A 24,696-nucleotide genomic window follows, 5' to 3' on the forward strand; every position below is an offset into this window, starting at 1 on the left:
TTTTGTTTTTTTAGGGCACATGGAGGCTCCCAGGCTAGGGGTTGAATTGGAGCTGTTGCTGCCGACCTACACTGTAGCCACAGCCACGCCAGATCTGATCCACGGCTGCGACCTACACCACAGCTCATGGCAACGAGCTGAGCTTAACCCACTGAGCGAGGCCCAGGATCGAACCCGCAACCTCATGGATGTTAGTCAGGTTCGCTAACTGCTGAGCCAAGATGGGAACTCCTGACCTGGGCTCTTAATAAGCCGTTTGGGTCCATTGCCCTGAGCGAAAAACGCTCCTGCCAGTTGCCTCAGAGGTTGCAATCAAGAGTCAAAGAGCTGTGCACAGCGAGTTTTATTTTCGCCTCCCTCTTGAGAGAGCGGGCCGCCCTGGGCAGGGACTGGCCCTGGCTGCACCTGGGCCTCTCCATGTACTCCTATTATCACGGGCCTGTTTGGGGACCGCTCTTCTCTTGCCCTATGCCCACTATTTTCCTGTCCCAACCCCCCTGCACCATGTGTGCCTGAGGGGCAAGTTTGGATCCTCTGATTGGTTCCGGGCGGGGACACTTTATTTGCGTGGGGAAAAGGTTGCAGGGAGATGCTCCTAAGAGCATGCCTCTGGTACCCGCATGTGTCTTCATTGTTTGATTGCAGGCCTCTATCCTATCCTACCTGACACTCCCAGCCTCTCTCCCCAGCTGGACTGCAGATCATGAAGGCCAAGACTCTGTGACCTCTGAAATTTTGGAGATCGAGGGGCTGTGCACGTACGACAGGTGCTCACTAAACATTGGTGGATTGAACCTTCTAATCATAGCACACATTCAGCTCCCTGCCGAAGGCATCCCAGCCTAAGCCCACCTCAGTTGAATCTTGAGTTTAAATACACTACTCTCTCTAGACGCAGGCACGGGCCACATTCTCGTATGAATTCAGGCGATTGCCTTTTTTCCCCCCTTTCTCAAGAGGGGCTGACTTCCCATTCAGGAGATCACAAGAGCAAGAAAAAGTTTAACGTGGCAGATAAGGGCTTGGTTTAGAGTTAGGGAAAGTGGATGTGTGATTCCCAGTTCTGCCACTTATTTTTAGCTGTGCTGCCTCAAACAAGTACTTTGAACGCTCCACGTTCCAGTTCCTTCATCTGTACCTGAGAAGAGTCTGCCTTCTTCACGGAGTCGTAAGGGTTGCATGAGATACTAGATGCCTCACGCTCAGCACAGTACCTGGCACAGAGAGAACGTTTCATAATTAGTACCTGCTATGACAGCGACCACGGTTGTGTTTGTAGCTTCCATGGCAGCATTGTAGATTGGCAGTCCTCTCCATACATTTCAGAAGAATGAAATTTTTTTTTCTTCTGGGGGTAAAACAGAAAGTGGAAAAGGGTGTTTGTACAGCTGCCAGTCTCAGCAGCTTGCAGAAACTCCCATTACATGGCGTTGCTTAAAATAAGAGAGCCAGTACAATAGCACAAGACGTTCATACAGGAAGAGGACTAGAGATGAATCTGCTGATAACCTCCTTCTACCTAGATACGTAGATACAAACAGAGAGTTTTATGTTGGTGCCACCTACTTAGCCGGAGTACCACCAGCTTGTTTATAAGCTTTTTGTTCTTGCTATTGCTGTAAATGTCACTTCACCTCAGCCTGAAAGGAGTTTTTAAGAGGCATTTTACAGTTCATGCTCTGTGCTATTGATCGGACTTGAAAAGTAATTGCTTCTTTTGAAGCTCTCTCTTGCCCTTGAAAACATCTCCTCCATGTCCTCGCAGAGCGGGGCCTCTGAATGCCGTTCCCAGATGTCCGTGTGTGGGGGACGTTTATCAGATAAGGTTTTGGCAGAAAGTCCCAAGTAAAGTTATTTTGCTATAAATCCAAGCCAGTTCTTATTAAAACAGCCACGGAACATGTGGTTACGAACACGTGGCAGGGTGCTGTTTGCTCTTATGAGCAATTAACTGACATAAGGACAATTGTAAAAATTGTAACATGCGGCCACCCTTGCATCTTAAACAGTATGTTTGGTGCCACCCGGTGAAAGCTCTGTCTTGTGTCTGCCTTTTAGCTCACACTTGGAAGAGCAGCGCAGTTCTGTTGTTCGGCATATAGCCTGTCGAAGAGAAAAGGGTTTTTAGTTTGGGGGAACAGCAACATTGGGACCCGAACTTCCCACGTTTAATGTGCAGTCAAACCCGTGTGTGTGTGTGTGTGTGTGTGTGTGCAGTGTAGGCAGGTTTGTGTTTCACGCAGTGTCTCTCATTAGTCGTCGACAGTGTCGTACGTGGAAAGTGTTAGTTCCCCCGCTTAGCCGGTTATCACTTAGGAGAATGGCTGCTTTGCAGACAAGAAAGCTCAGAGTTTGCTTCATTTTGAGCAATAACGGAGTATCGTTAATGCCTCTCTTTGGTGTGTATTGAAGGCCTGTGGCGTGCTAGGCATTTGGGAGGTAGGAGGAATCCGACGTGAGTCCCATCCATCAAGGTGCTTACAATCCAGGAGAGAGAATATAGATCAATAACTGTAATACAAAATGGAAGATGATTGATGATAGCAGAAAAAAGGACAGTATACTGCAGGAGTTAACACACCTACACACACACTTTTTTTTTTCTCCCGGTTGCGCCCCCACCCCCACCCCGGCCGGGAATCAAATCCAAGCCACAGTTTGCAACCGGTGTCCCACTTGCAGCATTGTAAGACCCTTAACCCACGGTGCAGGGCTGGAGATCGAACCCTCATTTCTGCAGAGACAAGCTGGATCTTTAACCTACTGCACCACAGCGGGAACTCCCAGACACACATCTCTCAATCCTTTGTTCTTGTATCTCTGGGAAGTCCCCTACCCCAAAGCTTATGTTGTCACTATAGGATCCTGTTTTTAAAATAACTAAAATGACCTCATTTAGGTGTTGTTGTTTTTTTTAAAAAAAATCACTTTCAGACTGGGCTGTGATTGGTGCCCCTCAGGAACCAGGGTTGTGTTCTGTTTCTTCAGTAAAAGACAGATCCCAATACGTTTAAAACAGTCGTAGAGACTCAATTCTGGATGTTAAAACCATAAATGTTTACCTGGAGTCTTTCATTGTATTTGCCTTATATATGCCTTTGATTGCTTTTTATAATGGAGAAATCTCTAAATTAAAAGAGACACGTCCCATATGTTTGTCTCAGTTTGTTTCAGTTCTTTTTGGGACAGCCAGTCTCATGGAGTGCCTGCCGCCTGCTCGTGCACGGTGCATTGGAGCAGAGGGCAGGGAGCAAGCAATTGCATGCCTGCTTTCGTGAAAACCTCTCCTGTAGGGAGGAAGGCAGGTGATCCACAAGCAAACAGATGAACGACATGTCTGATAGGCCTGAGTCGCTAGGAGGGAAATAAAGTGGGCAGTGGCTCCAATAAAAATAGAGCGTTGCAGCAGAGTTTTGTGGGTGGCAGGTGGGACAACATTGGTTAGGGTCAGGAAAGCCCTCCCCCCCAAAAGAGGAGAGATTTATTCCGAATCCAGGGCGATGTAAAGAAGAAGACTGTTTTTGGTAGAGGGAACGGCCAGTCCAGAGGTCCTGAGATCAGAACAAGTTGGCCTGTTCAAGGAACGGAAAGAAGCCTGGTGAGGCTGGAGCATAGCAGGTGAGCTTGGATGGGGAGGTGGTCCTAGGAGGCTGCAGTGAGGAGGTGCTGCAGCAAACAGGTTTCAGGCTACTGCACAAAAGGCCACTTATCTTAAGCTGAAGCCAAATTCTAGTACTGTTCGTACTAGGTTGAATTCTGGGGAGTGAGAGCAAGTTGCCACTAGGTAACAAAAAGAGGGAAAAAGAAATAGTCTCTTTCCTTTCCTGGGTCCTCCTGGCAGATTTAAAAAAGTAAACCAGTTTCCACGTTGGCTGTGTCACCATCTCTGTCTGTATTCCTTTATCTAGGCAGCAGCCATTATGGTTCTTTGTCTTTTTTTTGTTGTTGTTTTGTTTTTTCTAGGGCCACACCCATGGCATATGGAGGTTCCCAGGCTAGGGGTCTAATCAGAGCTGTAGCCACTGGCCTACACCACAGCTCACGGCAACACCGGATCCTTAACCCACTGAGCGAGGCCAGGGATTGAACCCACAACCTCATGGTTCCTAGTTAGATTCGTTAACCACTGAGCCATGATGGGAATGCCGCATTATGATTCTTTAATGTGCTTTCCTCACTGCAGTTCCCCTTCGCTGCTGTCCCTCTGGCACTTCATTTTCTAAACTTAATTTTACCTTTCTTTCCCTTTTGACCATCCTCAGTCAAAACTCTCGTTTCTTCAAGGCAGCAGATTATGGCTGGCAGTAGTCTTCTACCTTAATGAATAAAATAGTAAAATAAAGGCGAGTAAACTATGTGAGAGGCTTGGAGGGCCACCTTTTTTGGACAGGAGAGCCCCAGCCTTGTTTGCTTGGAGTTTGCCTCTGTGGTTAAAAGTGTCTGCGTTTTATGGCTTCTTTCTTTCCATGTTCTCTCAGGAGTTCCATCCATCTCTGTAAAGATTCTTCTGGGAGTTCCCATTGTGGTGCAGTGGTAACGAACTGGATTAGTAACCATGAGGGTTCAGGTTCCATCCCTGGCCTCCCTCCGTGGGTTAAGGATCCACCATGAGCTGTGATGTAGGTCGCAGACGTAGCTTGGATCCCACATGGCTGTGGCTGTGGCTGTGGCCGGCGGCTGCAGCTCCCATTGGACCTCTAGCCTGGGAATGTCCATATTGCTGCAGGTGTGGCCCTAAAAAGAAAAAAAACAAAAACAAAAAAAACTTCTTCTGCAGCTGGAGGTTCCATACTTGGGAGTAGTGTGAAAGGTCAGGGCTGGAATGAGGGTGGAGGAGTGGTAGTTCTCTGGGTTGATCAGTTTGTGAACTGAATATAAATGGAGAGTTAATGCATTGATGTGGGGATTGTATTTGGAAAATTTCACCTGCAGTGGGAGGATAAAAATGATTGCTTACGCCGACCTTTCTTCCACATCTCCATTTCATTTTCACTCCATGTTTATGCATGTGGATGCGGGGTAATTTTGAATAATGGTAATGAAGAAGGGCCATCATTACGCCGAAGATCATTCTGGGCTCCTAATTAAAATTATGGCTGGAAATTGCTTCCTTATGTGTAGCTCAAATGGCCTTTGCAATAATTTTGCTTTATAACTTCTACTTAATCCTCTCCTTACCACCCTTAAGAATCCTGCCTCGTCCTTGAAGTTGACTCCTTTGAAATCTTTACGGGCAGTCCTGGTTTCCCCGAAGCTATGAGTATCCGGATTCTTTTTTTCCCAGAAGTCTTCAAGCTTGTAAGCAAAGCAGTCTTTGCTCCCTTTCTCCCCACCCTGCACTTTTAATGAGTTCTGGTTCTGGAACACAACTTGATTTCATGTTGTGGTCAATATTGTAAATGAGCTGAGCTTTGCTGAGCCTTCTTCTCCCTAATGAATTCATTGCTAACTGTCTTTCAGGCCAAGACTGCCACATACTGTTTACCCTAATTAGTATTCTCTAATGGTAACCAAGTGACCAATAACTCAGATCTTTTGAAAATGAGCACTTATTACCTTCCATGTCCTCAGTTATAGTAGGAAAATTATATATAATGATATTCTCCTTGAGATTCCAACTAAGAAATGGTTTAGCCAAGCACCATCTGATTACAAGGGCAGTACGATCAAAGAGATTTTTTTAAAAGTCAGTGTTTTATGTAGTCAGTCTCTGACTGCCCTCCCCCCCCCCACCGCCCCCGGCATGTGTTCCAGGTAAGATTCCTTAGCTCAATAAATTGGAAACTTTGTATGTTGACATTTTTTTATTCCATCGATTTTAAGAATCACATCTAACAGTGGTGCCTTCTGAGAACTGTGCTGCTGCTTTTTCCACAGTGGAGGGAACTTTTGAGACCAAATGCCCATGGCAAAGTGACAGCCCAGTTTTCCAACCCAGAGGTTAGAAAAATCAGCAATGTTTGACCCTAAAAGAATGGTAACAGAACTCTCATGCAAATCGTAGAATATGCACTGCAGATTTGTGGTTGGTGCTCAGAAATGCTTATTTTGGTCATTTGTTGAATGAATCAAAGAATGTTGTATCCAAAGCTTTGTCAATATGTGCAAAGAGCAGGTCATAGGAACCAAATGTCTGTCATTTTTGCTTGTGTTTATAGGAAAGAGAAGGGGAAAAAAGATGATAATTATGATTTTTTGAGGATATTTTAAACCCCGTATAATCATCTGGTGCATATTGTGGTATTATTTATGTAAGGAGAGAAGATTGTGGTGAAATAAAAAATGTTTTGGAAGGGAAGTGGCCATCTTTTGCTGTTTCCCTAACCATGGATACTAGGGGGAAAGGCCACTGTACATATTCAGATAGTCATTTAGGTAGATGTTTTTGTTGAAGTAACAAAAGAGCAGTTTTAAAGGCCTTCTGGAAGTTCCCGTCATGGCTCTGGAACCTGAATAGCATCTATGAGGACAAGGGTTCGATCCCTGGCCTCGCTCAATGGGTTAAGCATCTGGTGTTGCAGAGAGCTGTGGTGTAGGTCACAGATGTAGCTCAGATCCAGTGTGCTGTGGTGTAGGCCGGTGGTTACAGCTCTGTTTGGACCCCTAGTCTGGGAACCTCCATATGCCATGGGTGTGGCCAAAAAAAAAAAAAAAGAAGGCCTTTTGTCTCTGAATATGCAGATCGCTAAAATGCAGTTCACTCATATTGTACGTAGGGTTCCTAGTCTTACGGAAACTAAATGAATAATTGTTAATGTCGAGAAAAGGTTGGCCTTAGAAACTACTGAGGTAGGTCAGGGCTCCTGAAATTTTCATATGTGATGTGGTTCAAGGTGGGATCTGGGAATCTTTGGTTCTTAAAAGTTCCCCAGGTAGTGGTGATAGTCCCACTCAGGGACCAGGCCCATCCCTCCCAGAGAACCGTCATTCATGAAGAACTTACCAGAATATGTATCACTTTGACTTTATGATCTTACTAAGGGATCCTTGGGTCTGATTCGGTTATGAAGCCGTTCTCAGGCCAAACATTGAAGGGTTATTCGGTAACCTTGAATATTGGTTCTCTTGGTCCAACGCACACAGACAGCTTCTATTCTATCCAATCTGTAGTTGTTTTCAAGAGATTGGGGGGTATTGTGGGAGGGTAGTAGACTAAGAAATGGTGAGTCAGCCCCATGTCAGAGAGCATCAGAGAGCTAGATACCGAAGAGGCTCCGGGCCACATTGAAGAAGTACTTTTTTTTTTTTTTTTTAAGTTTTTTAAAGGATAGTTGATTTACAAGGTTGTAATCATTTCTGTTGTACAGCCTAGTGATTCAGTTACACACACATCCATTCTCTTTCAGTCTTTCCCACGTAGATGATCACAGAATATTGGGTAAAGTTCTCTGGGCTCTTCAGCAGGTCCCCGTTGGCCATTCATTCCATACACCTCCATGTGCATATGCCAATCCCAAACCCCAGATCCATCCCTCCCCCACACCTGTGCCCTTTGGTAAGCATAAATTTTTCAAAGTCTGAGTCTGTTTCTGTTCTGCAGATAAGTTTGTATCCTTTTTTTTTTAGATTAAATACATAAGTGATATTATATGATGTTTGCTTTTCTTGCCATACTTCATCTATATGATAGTTTCTAGGTCCATCCATGTTGCTGCAGATGGTATTACTTCATTCTTTTCTGTGGCTGAGTAATATTCCATTGTATATATGTACCATATCTTGATGCAGTCCTTTGTTGATGGACATTTAGGTTGCTTCCATGCCTTGGCTGTTTTAAATAGTGCTGCAGTGACCATTGGGGTGCATGTATCTTTTCAAATTATGGTTTGCTCTGGATCGATGCCCAGGAGTGGAATTGCTAGATCCTATGGTAGTTCTATTTTTATTTTTTGAGGAACCTCCATACTGTTTTCCATAGTGGTTTCACCAATTTAAATTCCCACCAACAGTGTAGGAGGGTTCCCTTTTCTGCATAGCCTCTCCAGCATTTATGGTTTGTAGACTTTTTGATGATGGCCGTTCCGCTGGTGCACTTGAGAGCTTCACATGTATTGTCCCCCTTGGCCCTCAGAAAGCTCTCGGGAAATCAGTAATGCTGATATTATTTATTAGCATCCTCATTTTCCACATGGGGAAACTGAAGCGTGGAGGGGTTAAGTAGCTTAAATTCACATGACTACTAAGTGTGGAAGCCCTTGCAAGCTCTGCTCTCTGACACAGGGATCAGGAAAGTGAGTGTGAGCTAGTGACACAAACTAGTACAGTCTCTCTGCCCCATTTATAAAGCGTGCAAGGGTTTACTTTTCAAGTTATGAAGAGTGTATTTTGTGAAATGCATTTATGTTTTGACCTCGTCCTGGTAGAACAGAATTAAAATTTATAGACTCTAAGGGCATGTTAGGAAAAAAATTTTTTGTCTCAGTTTTGTTCCAAGAGAGTCTTTTTGGCTCCCTTTGAATTTAATGAGAAAAACCTTGGTGTAATAAGTTCATTAAAGTGAATACTTGTATTAATATATTGCAAATATGTCTAGAGGCCTTCAAATAATGGGCACACATTCATTAAAATGAACTAATGAACTAATAAAAATTACTAATAAACTGTATCAGTGCTAAATCACTTAATAAAAACAATAATAAGATTTTTTAGCATACTGACACAACTGACAAAAATATTTGTGTTTATGTGCCGGCCACATGAATAGAACTTTAATTCCTTGTTTTTTTTTTTTTTTTTTGAACCCTTAGCAACAGAGAGTTGCTATTTAGACATTCAGTCTTTTATATTTAAAAGAGTCAAGGCCTGGTAAAAAGATGTTGACAGTGTTGTTAGATGCAAAAAACCACCTAATACAACAACTGCATATCCTGGGATCCCACTATTTAAAAAAAAAAAAGTGTGTGTGTGTGGTGTGTACAAAGAGCCAGCAAGTCATATGAAAAATGTCATGTACCAAGTTATCTCACATGGTGGGATTATGAGTATTTTTACCGTCTCCCTTTTACTTTTTTTTTTTCCTGCAGTAAACATGGATATAACTTTTGTAATAAGGAAAAAAATTTATTCTTAAAAGTTACTTTAATGAAAGATACATCCAGACTTTCTCTTAACTAAAGTTCTCAACTTTAGCACACATAGAGAAAAAGGAACTTGAAGTTTTTTTTTGTGTGTGTGTCTTTTTGTCTTTTGAGGGCTGCACCCGGGGCATAGGAGGTTCCCAGACTAGGGGGTCTAATCAGAGCTGTAGCCGCTGGCCTAGGCCACAGCCACAGTACCGCCAGATCCCAGCCGCGTCTGTGACTTACACACCCCAGCTCACAGCAGTGCCTGGTCTTTAACCCACTGTGTGAGGCCAGGGATCAAACCCGAAACCTCATGGTTCCTAGTCGGATTCGTTTTGGCTGAGCCATGACGAACTGTGGAACTTGTAGTTCTTTTGCTATAGGATTGCTTTATTTTTCTATGTACCGAAAAACCCTCTCTCATTATGCCTTATTAATATCCCTTGAAAACTGGAAAAGTGACCATGTTTGTAATGCAAATCCATGCATCAAATCACCTGGGCAGGCTTATAGACAAGGCAGAATGCTAGCCCCAAAGACACGTGAATCAGAATGTTTGGTAATGGGGCCCCCAAGCCCGCATCATAAATCAGGCATCACAGGTGATGCTTATGCACAATTCAGTCTGAGATCAGCCCTTCTGATGGTGGGTTTCCTCATGTATACTTTTACAATGATTAAAGCACCTTCTAGATTCTTTTTTTCATCTTCAGACTTTTTAATAAATGCCCGCATAACATCCCTTTTATTGTCAGGCACATAAAGCTTAAATGTTCTCCTTAAAATATAAGAATTAGAGGGAGTCATCCATTTGGCAAGGAGTTAGAGAATTTGAATCCTCCTAGGACCCTTTGTCCACCCTGGGGGGCTCCAGTTGTTCAGGCTGGAGGCCTGAGTGCTGGAATGGATCCAGGAGGAAGGACTAGCTGAGATCAGAGAACTCCCTGATTCTCGAAGTTTCTCTCAGAAGGCTGCAGCAAACTTGAGTTTCCAAAGAAGAACTTTATTTCTTTTCACTTCTGTCTTAGGGCAAGTGGTTATCTTCAGAAATCAGTAATTCAGCATCTTGTGTTCTAAGTGGTGCATTCTTTGGAAAAAGTTACCGTGTCAGGAATTTACACAATTAGCGTGTTTGTTTTGAATGCGTGCCATTGTGCCCAAGGTGCAGAGCAGCTATCCTTGGTTTCCTGTTGATTGAAATAATTTGCAGCAAGTTAGTGCTAAGTGTAAACTCGGAGGTACACTGTCTTGCTGAATTGGCCTTGGAAGGCCCTCAAATTTAGCATGTGTCGAATCACCTGGAGCGCTTGTTAAAACAGATTTCTGGGCCCACTGCCAGATTTCTACTTCAGTAAGTATGGGGACTAGGCCTGCGAGTATGCATTTCTAATACGCTCCCAGGTATTGCTGATGCTGCTTTAAGAACCAGTGGCCTAAAAGAAACATCTCCGTGACCAGGACCATGGCCACATGTACAGCCTGTTTGATGTTTAACTCGAAATGCAGTATCGCATCCTTGAACTGTGATCAGATGCTGCAAATAGAGGGTTATTCTCTTCTAGTCGAGTGGGTTATCCGGAAGTAAGGCAGGCCCAGGGAAATGTTAGTATCACCCGGACAGGTGTGACAGACACCTCCTTTGCAGACCATGCCATGGTCACCTTTCCCAAAGCACGTCTGTTCTAGGCCAACTAGATAGCAGTGAGGTTCCCGTCCCACTTCTGCAGGTTCCTCTGGGCGTCTGTATGTCCCAAGCCAGTCCCCTAGCCCCACCCCAACCCCGATGGGCTATCTCTAAGGTTTCAGGTGTTTTTCTTAAGATCATTTCCATTTAATAGTAATTGGCGAAGCCTTCAGAGACTTAAGACGTGCCTTTCAAGGCTAGAGTGCGATGTTTGGAAGAAGAATCTATTCATTTTCCCCCGCCCTGGCCCTCAGAAGGTGCGTCTGGGGATCCTCGGCCTAGTGTGGAGCTGTCTGTGCAATTTCTGTCGCTGCTCTTCATAAGCAAGCTTCAGAGCTTCTTGGAATCTGTGTCTTGAGCTGCCGACCACTGCCTGGAGTGTCTCAGAGCCTTGACTGGTTGTCTGGAACAAACTCTCTGCTCCTCACCCTTGGAGGCCTCAGACAGGGGGCCCTGGCCAGAAAAGCTCTCCCCACCTCCTCGGGGGGAGATGGGTCCACGAATGTGCTTTCCAGTTGGCTCAGAAGACTCTCAGGGGTCAGGAGGGGACAGCCTTGTTCTGAAGAGGAAAGAACTTTGCCTGGTGCTGATTCTCTCCTTTTTCCTCCAGCTTTTATTAGTGTCCTTAGTCCTGAAGTATAGTCCTGAGGTGGGCAGTAGTGTCCCTGAAATACTGTAGGTCAGAGGCTTGGGTGCAGTTTTGTTGGCACGTGGTCCAGGATCTTGGCTCAAAGTGGTGCTTCTCCTATCACTGCCCCCTGCCCCCCCCCCCATCCTGTTTCTTATATTGTTTAACCCCCCGGCCTTCGCGTTGTTCCAAGCTCATTCCTGCCCCACGTGCAGACTTGCTTCCTCTCACCTGTGCTCCCTCCCTCCCTCCCTCCTTTCCGTCTATGGGGAAGACACCCTGTGAGAGGCCCCCTCTGCTGATGCTCTCCCTCCTTGGGCTACTCCTCGTCCTACTTTTGATCACCACCTGAAATTTTATTGTGTGTGTGTTTCTTGATTTTGTCTCTCCCCTGCACTAAGACAAGTGAGGATAGGGATTTTTCCTCACTCGCGGCTGTCTCTCCAGCACCTCGTTCTTGCTTGACAGACCGTGATTATGCCGTAAGTATTTGTTGCATGAATAAGTGAAAGTGTCCCAGGCCCATTGCCTTTACTTGGAGTGGGATGCTGTTAGGGTGGCTTTGGAGCCCAGTGGTGGTTGAGGGGGCTACACACTTTCCTCCCCTTCTCGGTGCTTCTGTTGCCTGTGGGACATGGTCATTCTCCAGCTGCTTTGGGGCTGCTGGATGAGGCCAGGTGAAATTGAAGAAGAGCGTCTCATTTGGCATTTTTGAAGGGAATTTGTCTACTTGGGCTCTGATGGAGTCACCTAAAGGTTTGGTTTTATCTGCAAAATCAAACTTGGGACCCTTGGCCTTGGGTTGGTAAGCCCCTTGCATCATCTGGTTGAATAAACTGTAAGCTGAAAGCATCATCCATCCATCATCCAGTACTGATGCGAATTGTAGCGCAGTTCAGCAAGGCTGAGCAGTACCATTTTGTTAGTATCTCCAAAGCTTGCATGGGGTGAAGGGACAGGGAGGACAGGTAAGGGAGCTGGCAGCCCACGCAGCTTGCCATCCTTCTGAGGGGAAGACCCTTGGTTCTGGTGCTTTGAACAGCAGAATGATGTTAATCAGGCGATTTTTTTTTTTTTTTTGGTAGCAGCATTGTCAACATTTACATTCATTTTACACATTTGATTTGCATCTGAAAAGACCAACTAAAATCAACATTTAAGAGATAACACTCATATTTGCATATGATTGAGCAGACATGTTAAGTAATTTTAGCCTGGCTGTTGCTAGGAAACCAATTAATAATGCTCTACATTTCATTAAAAACTGGGTTCTATCTTTGCTTTCATTTAACTTTACAATTCAGCTGCTTGTGCCACGCTTTTTCTCCCTCAGTAAATTGTGACAGATAAATTATCGTTTTACTAAATTTATTTCTGTGATTACAGTTGTTAGTCATATCTGTCAATACAACTTCAAAGCTTTTTTTCCTTTTTAATGCTTGGTTGGGGAGAGGGGGAACTGAATTTTAAGTGTTAATCATTTTTGCCTCTGTAGCTTATGGGGGCTTAAATCATATTTTTGCGAAGGCCCCACAAATTGTGGGTTAACAACAACAAAAAAAATTGAAAGTAATCGTCCCTGTTCCATAATTGCACCTTCTCAGTGTGGTGACTAATAATTAGAATATTAGTCCCTATTCAGAAAGTGACAGACAGCTGATTAAGCATTCAGCTGCATTTTGTTTCTCTCTGCTTTGCCGTGGTTGGTGGGCTGGACCTGGTTCTGTCCTTTATGCAGTGCAATTAAAATTTTCACGACTTTATTTTACATAATAGACTCCTGCTCTTAGGAAGAGAAAATACCGTCTCAGCTACCACAAGTGCCTCTTTGAACCAATCACCTGGGCAGTTGCATTGAAATTGCAATGACATTTTGCAGTTTGGCGTTTTGTGGTATTGATCTGGTCAGAATGCTCATTAAAAAGCAAAATTAGTTCCTATTCACATCTGTTTCACCGTCTTTCAATCATTCTATTTGGGTGATGCATACAAATGCATCTGGCTCTTCAGCTAAGCTTAAATGGTGATCGTGCCCATTTTCGAAGGGTGAAATAAACCAGAGTAGAATTGGCTTTCACGTTTTTTTTGCTCCACTTTGGCCATTGGGCTCTGAAGGAATAGTGCCAAAGAGGACACGGCATTTGGAAGCAGATAGCCCTGGAGTCGAATTTTGGCTCAGCCCCGCCTGTGGCTCTGGGCCTCCGTGCCCTCATTTGTCAAATACGGAAGAAAGGACGGCCCTGGGGCGGGGCAGGAGATGACACCCAGGATTGCAGGCTGGGCAGGGGTACTTGGCGAATACTGCTTCCCTTTGCCCCAGGAGCTGCTCGGGCACTCCACAGCTTACCCGCCTGCGCTGCCATCACGGAGAGAGCACCAGACGGGGAGGCCCAAACGGCAGGCATCTTGCCACAGCTCCGCGGGCCGGAAGGCCAGGCGCACGGTGCTGGTGGGGCGGGCTTCCTCGGAGGCCTCTGCCCTGGGCTTTCGGGTGGCCGTCTCCCCCTGTATCTTCGCAGCTCTTCCCTCTGCGTGTCTGCAGTCCTCATCTCTTCGGAGATGAGAGCGGGCACAGGGATTGGAGCACACCCTCAGGGCCTCATTTTCATTTCATCCCGTCTCAAAGGCCCCATCTCCAAATCAGTCAAGGTCTGAGGCGCTAAGGGTCAGGCCTTCAACACAGGGGTTTGGGGGGACACAGTTCAGCTCGTAAGGGGCCCTGACTGCGAAGCTGCACATGGCACCCTGCTGTCCCCAGTTCACTTGTTTTGGGGTCTACTCAGTGGTCAGAATAACTGAAACTGACTGAAAAGGAGTCAGGAAGTGGGGCTCTTTGGTTATGACTGTTCTGGCTAGGTCGCGGTTGATTAGAAGCAATAATACTACCCCGCCCCTTTATTTTTTGTTCTCATTTCAGTCTTTGGGATATGGTCTAAAGCCCCTTCTTCCTGGCCTTTGTAATACATGAATGGGGCTCATTAACCCTAGGATTGTAACGTCCTCCTTTTTTATTCTTGATTATTACGAAATGTGGATATGCAGAGTGTAAGCAGTAGGGGTAAATACCTTTTTTTTTTTTTGCCTTTTCTAGTGCCGCTCCCGCGGCTCATGGAGGTTCCCAGGCTAGGGGTCGAATCAGAGCTGCAGCCGCCGGCCTACACCACAGCCACAGCAATGCAGGATCCGAGCCCTGTCTGTGACCTACACCACAGCTCACGGCAACGCTGGATCCTTAACCCACTGAGCAAGACCAGGGATCGAACCCACAACCTCATGGTTCCTAGTTGGATTCATTAACCACTGCGCCACAATGGGAACTTCCCTTTTCCCTTTTTAAATGAATAGTGGAAAAGTGGCTTTGAGGTAGCAGGCAGAGGCCAGGCTTTGGGGCCAACACACTATTGGGCAATTGGAATTTAGCGACGCAAATGCTAGAGAAGATCATTCAGTTACTGAGCACCTACCGTGTGGTACTGTGCTAGTCACTGTGGTTACAATGATAAAAATAGTCATGGTTCGTCCTCTTACAGAGCTACAGTCTAGGGGGAAATAGACTTTAACCAAATAACATCACAGTTTTAACAGTGTAGCTCTGATAAGCACAGGGGAGGAAAGGCAGGTGATGCGAAGAGGGTGAATATTGGTGAAGATCCGGGATGGACTTTTGTTTCAACCAAGATCTGGGGGGGTGGCGAGGCTTCTCTGATGAAGGGCTGAGCAGCAGGGGCTGTGGTGCTGGAGGTGGTCATGAATTGGAACAGGGGCAGAGACATTTCAGGAGAAGAGACTGCATGTGCAAAGGCCCTGAGGCAGAAAGGAGCTCGTCATGAAAGGCAGGAACCAAGAAAAAAGCAGTGTAGCCAGAGGAGAGAGTAAGAGAAGTGTAGTGAGAAATGGAGCTAGAAGGCCTTCTAGGAAGCCTGGGGGAGCTGGAAAAGGCCTCCGAGGGAAGTGACATCTGTATTTTAAAGTATAAATTTTACTGATTTCTTCTGGTAGAGAAAAGGGAGAGGGATTTTTAGATCAAATATCATAACTCAGTGTGTTCTTTATGGCTGAAATGTCCTTATATGAAGGAATCCTGTTTTTCCAGTTAATGGAAATTCACACTTGGGTAGGTTCAAGCTGACAAGGAGTTTACAAGATTTGCCAGATTAAGATGTATCTGCCTACACCTGTGCAGGGCTCATTAAATGAAGAATGAATGAATGAATGCACGAAGAATAGGTGCTGTGTAAGGAGTGGGTGGCGTGGGTGGCTGGTGCTCCAGGGCTACCTGACCTTTGGAGCAGTGATACGTCTCTGCAGGTCTGGCGGGCTAACAAGGCAGGCTGCATTGACGTCTCAGGCCAGTGGTCCCCCAGCCTGTGTTTCCCCCTCCTCTGCAGATCTGGGAGGGCCCCTTAAATCCTAACTCAGAGGCCCGGCCTCACCCTGGTTGCCTGAACCAGTCCCAGCTCAAGGCAGGAGAGATCAGAGCTCCAGCCCATGGTCTGGGTCAGCAGTTACTATTAGGTCACGGTGGCCCAGTTCTGGGGCACCAGGTTCAGAAAATCACAGGAGCTGAGCCACGAAGCACACTCCAGACATGGTGGGCAGTCCACCCTGGGTGGAGAAGGCCCTGTCTGCAGCAAGGAACGGGCGGAGAAGCGAAGGGTCCACTGGGAGCCCTTTAGAGAAGACTGGCAGCCGTGAATCTGACAGAAGAACTTGAATGGCATTTGGTTTGGGCTCAGACATGACGCTTTGTTTCTTACCCCCCAAAGAAACTAAAAGCAGACTTTAAATTGGAGCTTAGAATGTTTTTTTCCCCCTTTAATAATTCATGTACTTAACTGGAAATAAACAAGACCTCTTGCTAGCTTCTGTTAGATAGCAAGTCTCTATATTTCAAAGGTTTTCAGGAAGGTAAGGTGTATTCTTTAATCTTGAAAACCACGATTTTCTCCCCATGTGAATATTGCCTCCAAACAGTCCTCAGCGGTGGCTTGAGAGAGAACTGTTGGTGGCTGCCGAGGTCTTGGGATTCAGCTGTACCTAAAGACCACGATGTGGAGAGATTATTATAAATCGAGGGCACAGATTTACTTGTGAATAATGGAACAGCTGCCTTAAATAACATCTGAAGGGCAATTACCTCCAGTCTAATTTGATGAACATGAGCTTTATAATCTGTGGCCAATTAAGACTATCAGTTCTTCTGGGCCCCACAGAGAAATGCACAGGCAGGAGACGCTCTTATCTACATTGGCCACATGTGCATGACTGTGCTTCTGTTAAATTTGACTTTTTTCCTGCTCAGAGAATAAAACTGGTCTTTCACTTTGAGGAGATTCAGGAAACATCACTGAGCACCCATCGCCGTGTCAGTGGGCACACGGAGTGGGATGGAAACATCACACATCCCCCCCCGGAGTCTCGTATGAATAGTGAGGAGCAGATCACACCCAGGCAGGGAGATAGACATGGAGCTCACGACACAAAAATCCTGGCATCTGCACATCATGCTCCATCTCATGGTTTTGTAGATGACTTCTGGACACTTCCAGCCTGTTCCAAATAGTGCTTCTCACGGGGTATTCTTATCTTGCACTTGTAGATACTTTTAATTGCATTTCCATTTGACCTCTGCCTAGGTGCTCCTGCTGGTACGAGCCACCTCCTTCAGCGCCCTCTCTGGCTTCTGGCAGGGGCAGCTCCCTGGCCAGGACAGAGGGTACAGCACTGATATGGCAAGATCAGGGAAGCCCCAGATTTCATGGGGGCAATGAGGTGCGAGCAGTCTGGCATCTGGAAAATCAGTGCTAGAGTTTAATTGTTTGGTATTGTTGGGGTCTCAAGCAATCTGTAGGCAGTGGCGAACTGGAAAGAGGGCAACAGTTCAGAAGAAGGCAGAGCCACTAGTTGGGGTGGCTTTTCCAGGTCAGTTAGGCCTCAACTGGGCAGTAGGTCTCAGCAAATTGTCAGACCATTTGGGAACACATGCATGGATTCCAGGGGAAGGGAACTGCCTTCAACTAGCAGTTCAGACAAAGGGCAGGAGGATGCTTGCCAGTCTGCCATTCATATTTATTCACCTTTTGGGGGGTTAGGGGATGCTGAGCCTGTGGCATACAGAAATTCCCAGGCCAGGATTCGAACTCAAGCCACAGCAGTGACCCCAGCCACTGCAGTGACAATGCCAGATCCTTAATCAGACGCACCACAAGAAAACTCCTATTCACTTTTTTTTTAAGCACTCAATACCACGACAACCTTTCTATGCCTGGGGTTCCTCAAGTAGCAAGATGGGTTTGCTGAGCTAGAGTTAGAGGATGCCCTTGGCTGTTGCATTCTGTGACTGGAATTCTACTAGGGCGTGCAGAGAACGGAAGCCGCCTCTGGTCCAAAAGACCTCTGCTCTGGTTAGGGAGGTTCATCGAACTAAATAAATAAAACACAGCTGCCTGAAAAACCACAAGCGCCTTCGCAGGGTAAAGGCTGTCAGGACAGAAAGGAGCTGATGGTCCCTGCACAGGCCGGGGTGCCCATGGGAGTCTTGATGGAGTTTGGAGGGTTTGGAGTGTATGTTTCAGGATGGGTGGAGTTTAGAGGGTGAGGCTAGGAAGAGGCATTCAGAGCAAGAAGAGGATGGGAAGCCAGAGCAGGACAAATGGAAGAGATATCTGTCTTGCTCGCTCCTGGACCCAACACTGAGAAGAGGCTTGTTAGGCATTGTTAACTATATAAATATACCAGCATATAATTTCTCATAGAGGTTTACCTATAGATAATGTTTACAGTTACCTAGGGCACTAGTGGGGTGAAGGGCAGGGGAGAAATAGGGCTCTTTACTGCTGTGTCCCAAATGCCTAGAGTGGGGCCTGGCCCCCAGTAGGTACTCCGTAAATGCTACTTAAGTGAATGAGATAGTCGGTGACATGCTTCCAGGCTGTCGTTTAAGTAAAGGGGGAATATTGGAGGTTTGGGAGAAAGTGCCATTTAGGAAGGGATTAACGGTAAATGGGGCAGCGAGGAAACCCGTGGGGAGACTGTCGAGTAAGCTCGGGGTCACGAGGGGGGTCTGACTGTGAGAGGCACTGGGGGCAAAGGACGAGAGCAGGATGGAGGCCGTCACCCAGGAAGACTTGGTGGCGGCCACAGGCCGTGAAGAGGGTCAGGAGATGCAGGGTGCGAAGGCGTCCAGGTGAGTGGGAAGGTGATGGCATGGTTGATGAGCAGGGCAGGGTGTAGTGGGCAAGGGAGGGTTTAGTTTGAGATCCTTCGTTGTGATGTGGGGATGAACTGCCTCCACTGGCAGGTTGAACAAAGGCTGAAATTCAGAAGGGTCCTCTCAGGGCTGGAGGTGAGGTCTGTGAGTCATTCTCAAGAGTCTGCAGGTTGACCTGGGAAGCAGGGGCTTAGGGGACAGGGGACAGTAGGGAGCTGGGGAGGCCACCGCAGGAAGAGTATGGCCACAGCCTCTGTTCACAGGCTGTCGGCCTCTACGCCAACTCTGTTTCCTTTAGAAACATCACAGAGGCCCTGGAAGCTCTGCTCTATTCACGGCGGGGGAGCTCCTAGGCTGCAGGATTTTCCTGGCCCACTTCCCCAGCATTTCCTTTATTTCTTAGGTAGGAGCATTTTGTTGCCATGGTTATTTTTCTGGTACTGTTATCCCTTGTGTGAAACTCTATCACTTGTGTCAAGTACATGAGCGTCCCCTAGAGGAGCCCACCTCCTTGGGCTATTTTTGAAGGATATGCTACTCAAAACTGTGTGTGTGTGTGTCTAAATCTCTCTTAGAAACTGAGCTAAAATAACTAATTTCATGACCTTAAATGACAGGGAAGTATACACAGTATACATTGATTGAGTTAAAACTTGACAGATGCTAATATAGATGATGTGAATTCATATTGGAATAAAAGGGCCATACTCTAGACCTATACCTATAGAATACCATACCTTCCTTTTTAAACATTTGAGTTTACGAGAAACTTTTGAATAGAACTAATTGGGGATTTTAAGTCCTTGTTAAAGAATATCATTTTCATGCTCATTTCAGCAGCACGTGTACTAAAATTGAAACACTACAGAGAAGATTAGCATGCCCCGTGTAAACATGACACACAAATTCATGAAACATTTATCTTTATGAAAATTGAAAAAAAAATCAATTTTTTACTTTTCCAACTCAAATGGACCAGATATCTTCTGAACTGCCCTTTTTCTTCCTCTTTCATAAATCGTTTGACTATCACACTGGTGATTATCTAAAATGAACTTGGGTAAGCCAGAAATTGTCACTAATGAGAGTTTTGCCAGACTTTAATTGTGCTGCTTGTCTTTTAAGCAAATTACTTGTGAAAAATAATTTAGCAGCCTTTGAATTGCAAGCTTCTCAATGGTGGGTTGAGTCTATCTCTTCAAGTCAAGATCTGCTGCAAAGATTGTGATGGTGATGTGGGGGCGAAGACATTACTGTGCGAAGGCAGTTTTATAAAACTTGGCCATTCCTGTAAATAATTGAAGAGTGTAACTTGTATTTACCTCTGTAATGTCTAGAACCAGAGAATTAGCATCATGAGTTTATAAAAATCCAGGTTGCTGTCTATACGAGCAGAAAAGTATTTAAAAATTATGTTTCTAATGAGGTATTGATGAAATTTTTAGTATATGGTCTTGGACCAGTTGGGTAGCCGTTTGGAGAAAGATGAAATTGGTTCTATATCTCATACCATTCAAATAAACTCCATTTTGATGGTGATCAATGTGATACTCAAAAGAATTATGACAAAGGAAGGAAGAAATCAGGAGGGTATTTGTAAAATGCCTAGTCTGCTTCCTTTGGAAAAAATGAAAATTGGTATTTTTAACAAGGATTTCAAAATATGAATATATATTCATATCTGCTTAAAATCATGGGAGGTTTGGAAGAAATTTGTAAATTTCTTTTTAACTTTGAAGTTACAAGTAAAACCTTTTAAACCGTGACTCAAAATTCATATATCATAAAAAGAGTGATAAATTTGACTAAATTCATGTTAAAAAATGTTACCTAGTGAAAAACACAATGAGCAAATTCATAAGATAACAATTAGGGGAGTTCCCGTCGTGGCGCAGTGGTTAACGAATCCGACTAGGAACCATGAGGTTGCGGGTTCGGTCCCTGCCCTTGCTCAGTGGGTTAACGATCCGGCGTTGCCGTGAGCTGTGGTGTAGGTTGCAGACGCGGCTCGGATCCCGCGTTGCTGTGGCTCTGGCGTAGGCCGAGGGCTACAGCTCCGATTCAACCCCTAGCCTGGGAACCTCCATATGCCGCGGGAGCGGCCCAAGAAATAGCAACAACAACAACAACAACAAAAGACAAAAGACAAAAATAAATAAATAAATAAAAAACAAAAAACAACAACAAAAAAAAACAATTAGGAGCAAAAACTTAACAGTGGACAAAGGGCTAATCTCTCTCTGTAAAGAGCTACTACGAATGAATAAGAAAATGACTGGCAAACGAATAGAAAAATAGGCAAAGGACACAAACATATTATTCACAGAACAAGAAATATAGATTGTGTATAAACCAAATGAAAGGTTGCAGACTCCAGACTTAATATGAGAAAATGCAAATTTAAACTAAGTAGCACTTTTCACTTAATTGGATTGGCAAAAATTCCAAAGTGTGATAATTATACATTGTTGACCAGATGTGGAAAAAAAAGTCACTGTGAAGGCCAGTTTGGCTGTGTATGTCAAGATTGCAAATGCAGTGACCCTTCGACCCAGCGATCTGGCTTTGGTACTTTTTCCCTGCAGGTACATCTGAATATGTATAGAATGATGAGTGTGGGAGGTTTCTCACTAGAACATTGTTTGTAATAGAAAAGATTGGTACGATTCAAGGATCCATTAATAGGGGACTGGTGAAATAAACTGTGAGTCATCCATACAATAGAATATTGTGTAGCATTTCAAGAGAACCTGGAAACTCCTTCTGCGGTGATATGGAAAGATCTCCAAGATGCTTTAAATGAAAAGCAAGGTGTAGTCCAGAGTAGGTAGTGTGCTACCTCCCATGTAGAAAGGGGCCGGTGAGTCTGCATTCCCATCTGCATGAAGAAACATTGAAAAGACAAGCAAACAAACAAAAGAGACAGAGTAAAAATGGTTCTCTTGGATGACGGGGTGGGGCACGCGTGGATGGAAAAAGGGTAGGGGCAGGGCTGTTGTCTTATTTGTGAACCGTATGAATTATCACCTGTGCACATTTGTAAGGTTGCATTTCAGGGGCAGCATAGCGTATGTCCGAGGACTGCAAAGAGCTGCCCAGACCTTTATCCTCTCTTGCTTGGACTCTGGGCTGCAGTCTGCTAAGTGGGTCTTTGATTTATCGGGAGCTGTGCTGTCAGTATGGGGACCGCTCACCATATCTGGCTTTTGAGCCCTTAGATGTGGCTTTTCCAAATTGAGATGTGCCGTTCACTGTGCCAGATGTGAAGATTTAGTACAAGAAAAAGAGAATGTAAACTACCTCACTGTCGCATTCATTTTAAAAATATTGATGGACAGTATTAAATGGTTAACAGTTTGGATGGGGGGGTTAAAATATATTATTAAATTAATTTCACTTTTTTTTTCCCCTTACCTTAAATGTGGCTCCTAGAAAATTTAAAATGACATGTGTGGCTTAGCTATGTGGTTCGTGTATTTTGTTTGTTTGTTTGTTTGTACAGCACTGATGTAGAGTCCTGTCTGTTCTTGGCGTGTCTGCCAGAATTACTTTCTTTAAAAACAAACAAACAAACAAAACAAACAAACAAAAAAACCTCTAAGCATGCTTTAAAGCCTTTGCTGACTCCTAGATGCCTATAGAGAGCCTTTGTAATAGTCTGAGATGTTTCCCCACCCCTCGCCCTGCAGACACTGCTTCTCTTCACTCCCTGGCCGGCAGGACCCTTGGTAAATGCGAGCCTTTGAATGTATAGTCCTTTCTGCTTGCAGTGTCCTTGCACCTCAGTTTCTTGGCCTTGAAAATTCCTACTCAAGTCTTGTAAACCCAGTTCACATGGCCCCTTCTTGGATGACGCTTCCCTTGTTCTTCTGTTCTCTTTGCTTACAGTGTTTGGTATACCTGCACCTTCTCACACTCATGACTGGTACCTACTGCCTTTCATCTTCTCAAGGGTATCAACAGCAGGTGTGCTCCTGGAGGGCAGAACCTATCATTTTTGTGTTTCCAGAACCTGAAACTGCCAGTAGATCAACTCCAAAACATCATCAGGAAAATGAAGTTGGCTCTGTGTGTGTGTTTCCTTTCTTTTTATGGCCACACCTATGGATCCTTAACCTACTGAGCGAGGCCAGGGATTGAATCCCACATCTTCACAGAGGCTATGTTGGCTACTTAACCTGCTGAACCACGATGAGAACTCCACGGTTGTTGTGTTTTGTTGAGAGCACCTTATGCCCGTTTACCTGGCTGGCACTTCTATGTGCTTGGTCTGTGTATTGAGGAAAGCAGGCTCAAACCCTGTAGGTCTTCCCTTGGTTAAGAATAGACCACTTTGGGAGCTTCTGTTGTGGCTCAGTGGGTTAAGAACCTGACAGAGTATCTGTGAGGATGCGGGTTCGATCCCTGGCCTCACTCAGTGGATTAAAGATCTGGCTTTGCCGCTAGCTGTGGCTTGGCCAGCAGCGACAGCTCTGACTCTACTCCTAACCTGGAAAATTCCATATGCTGCAGGTATGGCCGTGAAAAGAAAAGAAAAAAAAAAAAAAGGACCTCTTTGCATGGAAAACAAACTTATGGTTACCAAAGGGGAAAACACAGGGGAAGGAGGAATAAATCAGGAATTTGGGGATTAACAGATACACGCTACTGTATGTAGGATAGGTGGACAGTGAGGACTAAAGCACAGGAGACTATATTCAGTATCTTGGAAACAACTATGCTAACAAAAGAATCTAAAAAGAAGATGTATATGTATCTGAATCACCTCACTGTGCACCTAACACTAACACAATGTTATACAGCAACCATAATTAAAAAAAAAAAAAAAAAGAATAGCCCTCTTTAGAATGTTCTAGCTTTCAATAGGACAGGTTCCCTACAGAGAAAAAAAACTGCAAACTGCAGAGCTGTCAGTAGCACCAAACTCACTGTGAGTCCTGGTTTCAGGGTTGTATTCAGACTGGAAGATGAGAGGTGTCTGTATTCAGTCAGCAGAAAACTCCAGGCTGGCCGAGTGCCCATATTTCCAGAAGGTAAAGGTGGCAGGTGGTTGCCAGAAGGTGGACGTCCCGGTGGAGGCCGGCTGGCCACCAGAAGGCTGCAAGCTGGAGTAATAATGACGTTTTCCATTATTTTGCGGTCTTGTCGATCAGCTCTTACTTTGGTGACCACCCTTCCTGCTTCTTAAGGTTCCATTGTCCTTCTCTGCTGCTTGTGGGGTCTTAAACTTTTGCTTGGAAGAGAAAATGAGGGTAATTTTAAACAGAGGAGCCAGGATCTGTGAACCAAAGATTTTAGGAAGGAAAAAATTGGAATTTTTCAAGACTCTTCTCTCCTTAGCTAAGTAACTGAAAGGCTCCTGTGGACACCCAGATTTTTGAAGCTCTCTTACCATTGTCAGGATCCACCTGTTTTCTTATATAACTATTCAGATATTTTCACTCGACGGAGCTGCTGCTGCCGCTCTCGTAACCAGGGGGGTGTGGAGCACTTTCTTTTGCCAAACTTGGAGGGCTGGTGGTGTGGTGGGAGGTACAGTGTCTTCAAGGGGCCAGAAAAACTGGTCTGTAGCCAGGATTTCCATTTACCTAGTGGTGTGAGCATAAGCAAGTTACATCACCTCTCTCAGCCTCATTTCCCAGTAAAACTAGCTTATAAACACCTCCTGGGTTGTGAGCCTTATGGCGCCTGGCCCATGGTAGGTTTTGGTAAAAGGGTTTATGGGTCCAATAAGAATGTAGATTTTTCTTCTGCACCTGTCTTGTGTTGGAATCCCCAAGTGAGCACACCCAAGGCAGACGACGAGGGTGTCCTCTTGTGGTTGTGCTAGACCGCAGCGATGGCTGGACAGTGGCAGTCTGCACATCCTGCTCACCATGCTCCATGGGGGGCGGGGAGCAGGGGGTGGGTAAGGCGTCAGGCACGTGGGCTGGAGAACTGGCATTTCCATTAGTCGGTCCCGTGGGAACTCACCCTACCTCCTCTGTCCTGAGTCCCCTCATTTGTAAAATGGAGGTGTTGCTCTCTCCGCCTCCAGAGTGCTCTAGTTCTGTCTCCAGACGCGGCCCTGGGTGGCTCTGCTGTGTTGTGGGGAGGGTAGCAGTTCGCTGGG

General features: G+C 45.3%; 1 protein-coding gene and 1 non-coding gene across 2 annotated transcripts in view; both read left to right on the forward strand.

Annotated features, from left to right (window-relative positions):
• The window catches only part of JAZF1 (JAZF zinc finger 1), a 335,688-nt gene that overhangs the window by 44,901 nt on the left and 266,091 nt on the right, over positions 1 to 24,696 (forward strand). The window lies entirely within an intron of this gene.
• LOC125117844 (U6 spliceosomal RNA) lies at positions 19,409 to 19,513 on the forward strand. The gene has a single exon (XR_007132748.1). It is a non-coding gene; the product is annotated as a U6 spliceosomal RNA (small nuclear RNA).

Source organism: Phacochoerus africanus, chromosome 16 (genome assembly GCF_016906955.1).
Source record: "Phacochoerus africanus isolate WHEZ1 chromosome 16, ROS_Pafr_v1, whole genome shotgun sequence".
Classification (NCBI taxonomy): Eukaryota; Metazoa; Chordata; class Mammalia; order Artiodactyla; family Suidae; genus Phacochoerus; species Phacochoerus africanus.